At 36.6% G+C, this 14,143-nt stretch overlaps 1 long non-coding RNA gene across 1 annotated transcript in view; it reads left to right on the top strand.

Annotated features, from left to right (window-relative positions):
• LOC106147768 overlaps positions 1-13,487 on the top strand; it is a 40,732-nt gene extending 27,245 nt beyond the window's left edge. Inside the window, exon 4 of the long non-coding RNA XR_001232716.1 lies at positions 13,129-13,487. This is a non-coding gene — a long non-coding RNA (uncharacterized LOC106147768). The remainder of the gene's footprint in view (positions 1-13,128) is intronic.
• The last annotated feature ends 656 nt before the right edge of the window (positions 13,488-14,143 follow it).

The following is a 14,143-nucleotide window of genomic DNA, read 5'->3' as shown; positions in this document are numbered from 1 at the left end:
TACTTAGCGTATAATTAAAGGCAGCAGGACATTCCTGAGTTTCATTTCTACTCTATTTCCTGACTCCAGAACCGTGCGCCCGGTCATGCAAACTCGATGGCTTACCTTTACCAGGTCTTTGGATCCCTCTTTGAGCAATCGTGAGACCTAAGTAGTAACAAGTCCATTGAAAACAAATTTTCAAATGACAGAAAGCAATGAGAAAACAAAAGACCATCCCATTCAACAAGTGTGTGTGTATATGTGGGGGGGAGTGTCTGTAATTTCAATCCTTGAACTACCTCCCGATCTTCCCTCTTACTGAAAATTGTCAGCTTTCTGAGGTTTTCTCCTCTCTACGGTTATTTTCATATCTCCCTCTTCCTAAATTTATTGTTTTCTTTGCTCCAAAAAATAACTCTCTCATTCATAAAGTTTACTGCCATAGAAGAATGCATTTATATAAGTAGATAAAAAATGATTCATTCCTGTGTCAGTTATAGAAGCTGTCTTGGTTATTTTTCTCTCGTTGCTCAGACAAAATACCCAACGCCCAAAATGAAGGAAGGAAAGGTTTATTTAGCTTACAGTTTGTGGAGGTTTCAGTCCATACTTGGCTGGCTCTGAGGCAGAAGGTAGCAAAGCAACAAGAGCAAAGGGGGGAATGGCAGCCGAACAGTAAACAGCCAGAGCAAAACCGAGGAATGGCCGCAAGCAGCTTTTTTCCCTGCTTTCCTTTGTAAACAGGCTACCCCCACCTAAGTGGCATGTAGCTCTCACATAATCTCCATGCCCTCCTCTTCCACAGGCTCAGGATGTATACAAAGTAAGCACTCTGGCTTCCTGCTGAGTCACTTAGCCAAACCTCTAGACTCCCCAAGTTGACACAATGTGTCAACCATAACAGAAGCTTAAAAATAAATACATTTTTGTAAGTATCTCTGTATAATGATTTGGCTGCATTGTTCATTTTCTATTGAGAAGCCTTTGTACTCTAAAAATGCAATCAGCGTTCATTCCTATTGAAGTACTGAAATACACTTTTTATTATCCATTTATCTACATTTTTTTCAAAACCATTTCTCAATTGAGAATACAAAATGAATGTTTACTGTATGTGTAACATATAGGTAAACATATTGTTCATGTCAGTATGCACATATATTGCACACATCAATGTGCAAATTAAGCTTGACTTATATTTATTTGCTTTTATGAATTTAGAAAGATTTCCAGGTGCATACATCTATTCTTGCTGAGGCTTACACATTGACCCAATTTATGTAAGCCCTGTTACAAGACTAAGGAAAATGTTTCCAATTTCTTTTTCAAATCTCAACCAAACATCTCCTATAATGCCCTTAGTTGAGTTATTAGTACATCTGGGGGCTGGGGATTTAGCTCAGCGGCAAAAGCGCCTGCCTGGCAAGCGCAAGGTCCTGAGTTCGGTTCCAGTACCGGAGAAAAACCAAAAAAATAAAAAAATAAAAAATAAATAAATTATTAGTACATCTGTCTGGAAGATGAAATTTAAAGCATTCAAATGTTTCCTTGATCTTAAAACAAATACCCAGAGACTTTCCACCAGATATACATTGAATTAACACACTCTGTTTTCCTAGTATATTTTTCAAACAGAAGTGACTGCCCCAAAATAATATTTTGTTAAGGTATGAATAGAATTAAAGAGAGGACCTATTTTCACTTTACCAATGTGAAGAAGTCAAAGTAGGTTATGTAAGAAATAATTTCAGACCATTCCAATGAATAAAAGAAGCTCCGATGACATACTTACATGTGGCAATCATTTATCAAATGGAATGAATTCTTGCAAAATGAGAAGGGAGATTTAATGATGAAAGAAACTAACACAGAAGCCTAGTGGAGTTATAAAACTCAGCATAATTCTCTACGAAGAATATGTGGCATAAGATAACAATCTTGAGCACTTGCACTTGTCTCTCGCTTTTTCTGAATGCATGCCTCAAGGGATGCCAGGCTTATTGATTAGGCAGCAATGAGGCATCGTGATATCAGAGACTGAATCTTCAACCTTGCAGGAGAAGACTGGGTTTCAGGAAGAACGCTGTACCTGCTGCTTTTCACTAAGTGAGATTTAAGGATTTATCATTTTCCTTTTAACTCCGCACTGAGAATGTAGACTGGATAATATATGTGAATTGGCAAACAAAACCATAAGGTGAAAGTTTCAAAGACACAAGTTACAGAGAATTATGATTAACTCCTAAAAGTGAAGTAGGAAATAGAAACACAATGTAATTTTATTAAATGATCCTAAATGTGTGAGGTAAGATGTGTGTGAATATAAACTTGTGTTTGGGACTACAAATATTTTCCTATACAGCTAAGTACTTTTTCACCGTGAAAGAAGAACTCCTGTAGCCTGAATTTGAGCTCTAGCTCAGTCCATGCAGATCCTAGATCACCTAGTGACTGCATGCAATTAACGAGATAATTCCTGCACAGTTTAAATTGGAAATCTTACACAAAAAGCCCATAATGTTGTTTTTATTTTGGTTTTATTTGGTGCTGGGAATCAAACTCAGGACCTTGTGCTTGCCAGGCAGGCACTGTACTCCTGAGCTATATCCCCAGCCTGCTTTTTTAATTTATCATTTTAATAACACAATCAACATAGTTTAATAACTGGCTGGCAAAAGTATACCTAATTGTTGCTTATTGAGCATTTCAGACCATATTGGAAAAACAATTTTTTTAAAAAAATTATACTCAATTCAAGAATTTTATTTAATATAAGGCTAAAATAACAATAATCTAAATAAATAAATAAATAACTATAATCACATGTATATCACCTGCATGGCAGAAACACAGTATTTTTTGTTTAATATGGAACATTTTACTTCTGATTTGTAGTTCAGCATGTAAAGAGTTGAGAATTCATCAGTCCCATCCCAAAGTGAAAAAGAACTGAGCAAACTGAAAATGAACAATTCTTAGATCAATCAAATCATTTAGGAATCAAGTCAAACTTATTCCCTCAAAACTGGAAGAAATGGGCAGTAGATTCAGAATCAGGTCCCAGGGAGCAGAATCTTCTCTTGGATCAAGTGTCTATGGGAACAATGCTGAGCTATAATTGATGAATTGCTGGCATGCAGTGTAGACCAGCTTCAAAGTTAAACACTCTGAGGTTTGCCAGTCTTAGGAAAAATGTCTGTATTTCTTTAGATTTTTACTCAGGTGCTCAACCAAGTACTCACCATAATGATTTGAGAAAAATTACCTTGTATCAATCAAGGGGAGTAGAAAAAAGCAACTATTTTAATATATTCCCTGGGCTTTGTATTTCAATTAAGTTTCCTTGTGTCCCAAGAAAATTGTACTGGAACTAACTTATTGGTACTTTACCAGACTCTAACCAACGCAGGAGACTGGAAATACCTACCCGAGGCTCACTGAAATATTGAGGCCTAATGATAGGACTATTGCATACTCTTCCTCTCTATTTTACCACCATTCCATAATATAAATACAGCTGAAAAGACCTACAAACTCAGATTCTCTCTATGCAGTATCTAGGAAAATTCAAAAACTACATAGGAGGAAAAATACAGACACTAAAAGAAACATTAGCCCCTGACGCCATAGCTACAGCAAACATAACAGAGCCTAACCCCTAAAGAGAAAAACATAACATGTCATTCTAAAGGTCTGGCTACACCAGTTCCCCTTTTCTGATAATCTTGTCTGGCTTTTAACTAAAGTTACAAGACATGATGAATAGCACCAAAAAAAAAAAAAAAAAAAAAAAAAAATCGTACCGTGACATGACAAAGTAACACCAAACCCAAAACCAAATATTGCAAACACTATGAAATTATCACATGAGCAATTTAAAACAATCAGGTTTAATATACTAAAAGTTCTAATAGAAAAAGAAGGCAACATATAAAAACAAATAGTTATTATAAGCAGAAAGATGGAACATCCAAGAAGGTATCAAAAGGAAATACTAGAAATCAAAAACCCTGTAACTGAAATGAGGAATGCCTTTAGTGGGTTCATTACTAGATTTGACAGAGCTATAGAAAGAATCAGTGAGCTTTAACATATGCCAATATAAATGCCCTAAAGTGCAAAGTAAGAGAAAAGAATTGAAAAGACTGCTGTACAGAATGTTAAAAGAAATTCTTCAGCAAGATGAAAATGATGCAGGTGAGAAACTCAAATTTATATAGAAATGAGGAAGAGCATTAGAGAATAAAGCAGTGAAAAAGAAATGAAATGGTTTATTTTTCTTACTTTTAATTGATTTGTATATAACACTTTGTCCCAACATCAAAATGACACATTTTGTGGTTATAGTTTTTGGAGAAGAGAGATAAATAATCATATTGTAAGAGATGGAAGAGAGAAATTAAAGATATTCTGACACAAAGTACTTGCAATAGCCATGAAACAATATAGGATTATTTGAAGATGAATTTGTATTGGCTGTAAATATACATTACCAACTTGGAAAAATATAGGTCAGTCATTTTACATGGCTTAATTCACATAGATACTGTATACCTTGTTTCATGAACACTTCTGTTTGCAAACAATTTGCAAACAATTTGGGAACCTTTGAAAGAGTCAGAGGATGTCTCATTACTCCTCTGGGATAAACGATGCCTCTTATTCTCCTTTTGGGGAAAACTATGAGCTGTATTTTTTCACAATTTGGTTAGCAAACAGAAGCACTTGGCAAAATTTTGTTTTCTGTTTGCAAATTCCACACTGAGTGATAAACATGACCAAGGCCACCTTCCCTAGAATCGTGGAACAAATTAAGATCGTGAACGGACGTATCACTGTATTTCAATCCTGTGCAGTAGGTATTTGTGTCATATTAGATGTGAAATTAAGCATAGTTTAGAAAATCAAACTAACATCTTCATAAATGAAAACCTAAAGCACATAATGAGAAAATTCACACAACTATGTAGAAAACCAATAATATTAACCCTTCCTGCAGTTCTTGAAGTTGTTTTTCATGATGTTATTGCACTCTCCTGGCTTCCTCAATGTCCTGAATCAACTCAAATCTTTTGCCTTTCCGGTCATTTGGTTTTGGGGAAGCACTAGGAGTCAGAGAGGACCAGACACGGTGAATCAGGCGAGTGAGGACACAGCGTCGTGTTTTGGTGAGCCTGCCTTTTCATTAGCTGGTGCCGGGAAGAAGCATTCTCTGTATTTTTGGTCACACTTCATGAAGACATGAAAGAGCTCATCCAGAACTGCTGCAGAAAGTGGTATAAAGGATGGCATAATGTGTGAAGCAAGACGAGTGTGTTTTTTATTTTAAAAAGAGGAAAGAAACAAAGAATTTCAAAACAAAATAATAGGAGAGTAACAATAATTAATACATGTAAAATAGATATTATGAACTAGGAAGAGGAATATTTTGAGGGGGTTAACAGCAATATGTCTCTTCTGTAACACAGAAGAGTGTTAAAATTCAAACATTAAAATTTTAAAATTTTAAAATTCAAACATTCATGGTGCATTTCAGTCACCTCTCATATATATTTCCTAAGAGTTTAATTCTTTACATGCCAGGTCTAATACTATTATCACCCAGCCTAAAGACGTAAGATGTCAAAGGTGGGATGACCCCTTGCCTCTGATGCCTAGACTGGCACGCCTCCTCTCTGCTGCTCGTGGTCACTGCCAGGCGCACACTGCCTTCCACAGCAGGACTGTCTGTGCCTTGTACCTGTGTGATTGTTCTCATCATTTTTAAACAGCTACCGTGTTAGAAATTTCACCTTTATATTCTTTTACAAAATTTCCACATCTGTTTCAATTCTTCCTTTTGGTAAAATGTGGCATCTTTGCCACAGGGGAAACTTTGAAAGAGTCAGAAGATGTCTCATTCCTCCTCTGGGATAAACAATGCCTCTTATTCTCCTTTTGGGGAAAAGAATGAGCCATATTTTTTCACTTGCTACTCTGAGGAATAGCTACAGAGTTGTATCTTGTATTTACAGAGTATTTCTGGTGTCCAGCAGAGAGATAAAAAGACCAACTGCCAGGAATAAGAATCAGTAAATATCATGTAAGGAAACACATATTCCTCACTTCAGCAAATGTATGAAGGTCCCTCAAACAAAAGCTCACTTGGATTGGCATAGTTACCCCCAGCTAGGACATGACCTCGTTCACCCACCCCTGCTGTCCTCACCAGCTTCACACTGCAGGCAGCCAGGTGCCATGTTAGCATCTTGTGACTGTGTTTTTGTTTCTATTTCCTTCCTTCTTTCCTGTTTTTTCTTTTCTCTTTTCCTCCACCCTACCCACCGCCCTAACTCTTACTGGTGCTCTTCCTCTCTTGATTTGTTAATCATGTGACTGCTCCTCTCCTTCACAGTGCATTCCTGCTGCCATCTCCGCCAATTACTGAGCCCCTGTGCTATCTGTCACTGTGCCTACGAAATTATGTCAGGAAGTTAGAACAATATGTTTTTGGACCACCCCGGTGGATCTTGATGCACAGTCCTACGTGAAGATTACTGTGTTACATTTTGTTGGCATCCAAAATAAGCTTTTGGATCCACAGTCAAGTAGAATCTCAAGGCTGAAGAGCTGCTCTCCACACAGATGGAATTCCTTTAAAAAAACACCTGCAGACTCAACATCTGCCCACATTCTAGTGGGACAGTTAGCACGTTAGCTAACTGTGAGACTAGACATGAGTTAGCCCTGTACTGACCTGGAGCTATGTTCTAATAACTCCACTTCTACCTTCCTCTCGCAGCTTTATTCTGGTGCCTGGGTCCCTGCCTGTTTACCTGAGCAGAAGCCCTTGCTTGATAATTTGCCATTTCAGAACTTGTGCCTGGTCCCTAAACCTCAGCAGAGTAACTGAGGCTGGTACTGGCTTTCCATAGCAAAGCCAGTGTGGCCACATGCCCACCTGGAGCGTGCCACTGGGCTTCCCAGGTGCCCCTGCATTGGCTCTGCTCCTCCTCTGCTCTTGTTTGTCTGTTGGGTTGGATGCATCAGACTGGCCCAGGGTGCATTTCCCAGTGTCAACCCTCCAGTCGGTAGGCAGGGCCAGATCAAGGTCCTTGGGCTGCGAAGGTCTGGATGTGCTTCTGTTAAGTAAACTGCACTTCCTGGGATTTTATTTAAATGCAATAATTGAGTCTTCTTTCCCAGAATAGTTTGAATTTGTTTTCATCTTTACTAACTGTGGCATTTGTTAATGATATAATTAATAGTGTAATTTTATAACTGTTTTTACATTAGCACAGTGTTAAAAATATTCACAAATCCTTCATAGTGTCCCCATTTTCCAACTGTTCTCTCTTTTTGTTGCCACCAACCTCCACATTACTTGCTTAAGCACTTAGTTTATCTTCAACGTTTTAACCTGAGGCACAAAAATAATACATATTTATGGGGCACTGTGTGATGATGTTGTACATGTATATGTTGTAAATGTTCAAGACAGGAAAAGGATATTTATCTCCCCAAACATTTATTGTACTTTGTGGTGAATATCCTTCCTTCTAGCTTTTAAAATAATGTATAATACATTATTACTACCTATAGAAACCTTACTGTGCAGTAGAATTGCCTTTCATTTCATTGAAAGTCAAACATAAACTATGTTTCATTTTTGATTTGCTCAGTATATTTCTCATGCACTCTAGTGCTAAAGCTTCTGAAAAGTGGTAGCTATCCCTCTGTTATCTGCACAGTAGGGCAAATCTAGAATGAATCAAGGGTAGATACCTGTGTCCCCATCCCCAACAATCGTGTGGGTTAATAGTTTGTTTTATTTCAGTGTCATTAGGACTTGGTTTTAGCCTTTTATCTTCTTACTACAACACTGATGATTTTAAAAATTATATTGTAAAAATTGGAGATACATGGATCATGGCCTTTGAAAATGGTGAGTTACAATTTTTCATGTATAAAATACAAATAGTACACATAGGAATGATAAGGATCTAGTACAAGTAGTAGAACTAAATATTTGAGCTGTAGAATCCACCAATATTGCTAACAAGTACTTGCCATTCCACAAAATGATTGCACAGGGAAATTTTGAAAAGCATTTAATGCTCCCAACAACATAAAATGGATTTCAATCAAAGGTACAGTTTTTATTTTTCAGGGGACACTGTGAGTATCTGGCAACATTTGTGATTATCACAACTGGGCAAGGCAAAGGCTTCTGATTGGCCTGCAGTGGATATGACCCAGAAATGCATCTAGACATTCTATAGTTCACAGAGTAACTTCAGAACAAGACTTAGTGGCCCAAGACATCAGGAGTACCATGATTATGGCAGAATCACCCTTGCATAAAGGTAAAAATAAGTATACAGGGTTTAATATTTACTTAAAGCAAAAAAATTCCAAAACTAAAAATGACCAAAAGGGCTATAACCACATTCTAAATAAAGCTTACTAGGGCGGGGCATGGTGGCTCATGCCTGTAATCCCAGCATTTGGGAGGCTGAGGCAGGAGAGTTGTAGTGAGTTTGAGGCCAGCCTGGGCTACAAAGTGACTTAAAGGCCAAGATGAATTACAGAGCAAGATCTTCACTCAAGAAACAAACATATAAATACAAATAAATAAAGAAATAAAGCTTACTTACAGTTGTTGATGTAAATACACCCATAAAATGTGAGCAAGTCCAGTGTTCTCACTAAGACATCATGACAAAGATTTTATTTCAAGAGTGGATGGATAATTCAACCAGAGCAAATCCAATGATAATGTACAATTAATGGGAAAAAAACTAAGTCCAAACATATCCCCAACATTTCATAAAATTCAGTATCCTATGAAATGAGAAAAAATAGAACATTTGAATATGCAACTAGGTTTGCAAAAGATTATCAGCCAATAATATACAAGTTAACAAAATCAGAGCAGAACTGCTATGAAATGGCAATGAGGAGTCACTGGTAAAACCATCTGATCATCTCCTAGGAGTTTTCTAATAGTCGAGGAACCCGAGTGGAAAGCCACAAAGCATGTCTCACTTAAAAGCATCTTCATGGAATAAATGTACAGGATATCAGCAAAAGTTTCAAGATCAAGCAATAATTTTAAAGCAATATTCCTAAACTAGTGATTGAAAAAAATCTGTATGTTAGAAAAAGCATATATTGGAATTAAACTCTAACTACATACTAAACAGTACACGCCTAGATGCATGTCTATTAGAATTAGTAACAAGAAAGTTGCGCAGTTGGTTAGTATGGTTTCCTGAGTGAGGAGAACCACTCAGTGAGGATATATATGTTCTCCCTAATTAAAGATGACAATTCTGTCAACACAGGTCCACTACCAGGTGTGACGCTTAGCTAATTCTTCTGCAGTTTACTTGAAAAATAAGCTGGCCCTGGTGGTGCCTTCCTATAATACCAGCACTCAGGAGGGTGAGGTAGGAGGAATGACCCAAGTTCAAGGCCAACCTGTGCTACATAGTGAGGTCAAAGCTTGGGTACACAGTGGGACTCTGGCTCAATCAATCAATCAATCAATCAATAAATAAATAAAAGAAACAGCTATATTTAGAAGTGTAATGTAGAAGACCCAACCGTCAGATATAAAAGACAAAAAATAAGCCCTGTTTTAGTAAGAAGGAGCAAGAGAGACATAAAACAGGCAACGAAATTGTAGCACTAAATCATACATGAAGGAAATTCTAACTGAAATCCAGTAAATATTTTTCAAACCAGTGAAGTCACACCCTTTCTTGCTATACTACCCATACACAGAGGCAGCCCAGTAATAAGAGAACATGCCATTTGATATAATAGTATGACGCCATTAAGGTGTAGTTTTGAAGACTTGTAGGAATTGACACAACATACAAAAATGATACAAACGTCATGCACATATGGATTACAACTGTGCTCACATGCATGACAGTTTTAACAGAACTATTAAGGATGATAGGATTCTTGTTGAAGTGGAGGTGCTTGATCTTGAAACTTTTGATGATATCCTGTACATTTATTCCATGAAGACACTTTTAAGTGAGACATGCCTTGTGGCTTTCTATTCGGGTTCCTTGACTATTAGAAAACTCCTAGGAGATGCTCAGCTGGTTTTACCAGTGACTCCTCATTGCCATTTCATAGCAGTTCTGCTCTGTGATTTTGTTAACTTATATTATTGGCCAATAATCTTTTGCAAACCTAGTCACATATTCAAATGTTCTATTTTTTCTCATTTCATTCACTAAATTCTAAACAACACAAGAGCAACTACCATAAATTATTTTTTACACTTTTCCTAGTAAATTTATGGTAGTATTTTCACATGCATACCTAAACACTATTAATTTGTCAGACAAAAATTTACCCACATGGGAAAGATATATTTATAAAGAGAAGAGAACATAGTAAAATAAAAATAAAAATAATACCAGCACTAAATAGTTCCACAGTCATTCATTATATGTGAGGGTTATAAATAGTTTAATAACCCTACAAAGTAGGTGTTACTGAGAAATTGTATTTTACAAATTTAAAAAAAACATAAATCATAAAGAATTAAAAGAAATGAATCTAGGTAGTCTGGAACATTCTGGAAGTATCTAATATATTTCTTCACGTTTCAACTATTTTGATGTATACAACAAATAGTGAATTATTGTAAAATTCTTAAGGTATGGATATATATTTTATATATTGTAGTGAGGGTTGGAGAATTTCTGAGAATTCTATGAAATGTGGCAGTTTGTCTCACAGGGATAATTATGCTCTACCTAAGTTGTAGTTTAGTCTAACTGATAAAAATAAGAGTTTTCTATGAAAAACTGTCAGAGAACTCTTTTTCTGTAACTCCAACACATTATTTAAAATTGAGAAATGAATTCTGTAAAGTATAACTTGGATGAAATTTGAAGTCTTTAAGGAGTTCCTACATCCTCACTGTTGTTTTGAGACTGCCCAAGCAAATAAGACTTGCAGCTCCAGTGTCTTGGCTGGGTGACCTTCCTGAATCATCTCAATGGATTGCAAGCAGTACCGCAGGGATTTCATTACATAGTTCAGGAAACCTCTGATTTTGCTTAGAGCCAATCAACACAAAGATTTTGATCAAAAATGCTGTAAAGTCATTTGCACTAAGAATATTTTACAAGTAAACAAAATTTTTCACCCAGTAGGTATATTCACACCTTGAAAATTTGCTGTTCATGGGTATTTTGTATATTCTCCGTAAACTGTAAACTTTATTAATTAAGTTTTTCATTTACTATCAGTGCAGTAAAAAGTCACTTAAACTATAATTATTATTAAACTATGCAGCTTTACAAACCATCAGAAATTCTTAAGTTATTTTTCCCATTTCAAAATTATATGAAACTATTGCATAGCTACAGCTAAGGACAGTTCTATTTAGCCTAAAATTAGTTTATTATTTTGGTACCTTTACCATAAAGTATGTAAGTATCATTTCAATAAACTTATTCCTGGTTGTGTGAGATATTATTAATAATCTACAAAATATTCACAGATTACTCGCAGATCCTAAATTTCTCTTCAGTTAATCAGTGGACAGTAGTGTTCTGTTTCATAGAATGTGGCAGTTTTTTTAAATTTTATTTTCAAGATCCTTGTACATTTTGTAGAAAGTGGACCTTACTTCTAAGGCACACTTTAAGCTTTTAAAAAGTAATGCACAGAAAACAACTGTACAAAGTATAAATTAAGGAAGAAATTCTTCATCGTTCTTAAGTCTTCTCATACCTTTTTAACTGTGACATCTTTCTCTCCCTCTCCTTAAGCGTAAGTATTGCCTCTCTGTCCCACACAGGATACAGCCATGGTCTGTCATTGATCAATCCATCCTATCGCCACTCTACTGGGACAGGGCGGGAAAGTTTAACACTTCACTCTAAAAGTTGAGTTTGTTTATTTTTAAACAAATGGAGATGAACTGTTGTTTCACCATATTGTCGCCAAAACATTAATACTCCTAATTAAAGCAGATGGGGTTTGATATCTGCTTTGGTTTTTGGACTTTAAATTCCCATCTCCATTCCCTCCTCACTGTAGAGCCCGGTTAGATTCACAGTAAGAAATATCATGTAATGTAAAACACCCTTTGAAAGGGAACAGAACTGGGTCAGTGTACTTTTGTTTCCATTTCAGTTTTGTGGGATTACCATGGAGCTACTTAACCTGCTTAACATCAGTTTCCTTATCTGTCAAGTGTGCGTGATAATAAAATCTCTTAAGTGTCTTGAAGCTTAAAATATAATCTATGGTATTTAGTAAACTATATGGGCATCTGATGCATTCTTTTTTCTGTTACAAGCTCAACTCTTCTTTGGCCAGCTATATTTGAAAGTCTCTTAGAAAATCTCCATTAATCATACCTATACGGTAGATGTATAAGCTTGTTACCTTTCCATCTTAGCAAAAATGACCACGTGGTATGTAAGCCAAATGCTGGCAGCAGTTCAAAATGAGAAAGTATTTGTTTGAGACTGATATGTGTCTTACAGACTAATTTGGATGCTTGATGTTTAGCTTCCTCTTCCACTCTGCTTGCAACAAGATGATAACTGAAAAGAGATATAAGCAATGTTTACAAGTTAGTTTATCCTCTCATGGTCTTCATTAACTTGGTGTGGGTGTTGTTCCATCAAAAGGTCAAGGGTCATGGTTCTGGTTTTTAATTGCACTGTGCTCTTTCCAAGGCTCCATCGGCTTTATCATTGCTTGGGAGATTTACAGTGCTCCCTTCCATCGTCAGCTTGCTAATAGGCAGGGGCTGAACTCCCTGGAGCAGAGGCTGGGAACATAAGCAGAGGCTCAAAGCTGGAGCTGGAGGCACACTGCACTTCTGAAACGTCCTAAAGGCATTCGCAGATGTGTGAACGTGCATTAGTGACCCAAGGGGATTACGCTGGCACCAAGTTTACCTTTATAAGAGCGCACTCTTGCACTGTGAGCAGAAAGGGAAGCAGAAAGGCCAGGGGCGTGATGGTTGGAGAAATCGAAACGAAAGTGTGTGGGAACAGAGGGTGCTTGTAAAAGAAAAAAAAATGCAAAAGGAAAACCATCACATTTGGCCTTGGGGTGCATAAGTTTAATATTTATATTGAGTAAATACCTAACATATTTATTGAAACATCCCAGGGCGTCTAGGCTGAGGAACGTGATTTGATCTTCCTGCGTCTGTTTATGTGCGTGGTAACTGACAGTAAGCGACACTGAACTTTCATTTCCTGCTCGCTGAATCTGGGGCAGACGGCGCTGGAGGATGACTCAGTGGCTCCCGCAGCAACTGCCTTTGGAGGAAAGGGCTTCCTGATTGCACCACGGGCTCTTCTTAAAGATATTTGTACTTTTCCTGCCCACCCCCAACACTCCTGAGCTTCTCTTTTCGCATCAAGATCTCTAACCGCCGTCTCTAACCACTGCCCACATTTACTTCAACCTGGTTACCCACTGTTTCTTGAGTATATCTACCAGTTTCTATGAAGTTAGAATCGATTAAACCAAAACAAAACCGCTAATGTCTTTGGTCACTATCAACTGACTCCTCAAAACATACATTCATAATCTTTTTTTAGTAAGATAAAGAAAAAAAAAACAATTACTGCTTAGGAAAATACAGATGAAGAGGAAGTAAGGTTTCAAAATTATTATAGTATCCAAAATATTATGAAAATTAATATCATCTAATCAAGGGTGTGCTGGTAACTTGCTTCTCCAAAATGTAAAAAAGGGAAAAGTGAGTGTATTTAATAAATTGATTGTGCAATCTATTGTAGAGCGTCTATAGCAAGTAAGTATGTGTTACATACTTGAAATCACTGGCAGATTTTATGTGTTCTCAGAAAAATAACCTGTGATGTAATGCACAGGTTGCATATAGATTTAGTTATTCAACAGTGTATACGTAATCCCAAACATTATGTTGTACACCATAATAATACTTAATGGTCATTTAAAATATTTTAAATGCCAAATGAGTAAAATTGAGGTAGTACAGTTGCACTGTTAAAGAAGCAAATATTTTAAAATTTAAAAACACATCATGGAAAATTCATGTGGCAAAAGCAAATATGTAATTAAAAATGAAACATATCTATGTTTATAGACTTGAAAAGAGCCTGCTCACTGAGCATTGCATGGGGCAGTTCTCAGC

The sequence above is a fragment of the Chinchilla lanigera genome, unplaced genomic scaffold, assembly GCF_000276665.1.
Source record: "Chinchilla lanigera isolate Chin_1 unplaced genomic scaffold, ChiLan1.0 scaffold00009, whole genome shotgun sequence".
NCBI lineage: Eukaryota > Metazoa > Chordata > Mammalia > Rodentia > Chinchillidae > Chinchilla > Chinchilla lanigera.
The sequence above is the reverse complement of the archived record's forward strand: the minus strand, read 5'-3'. Positions and strand labels throughout refer to the sequence as shown.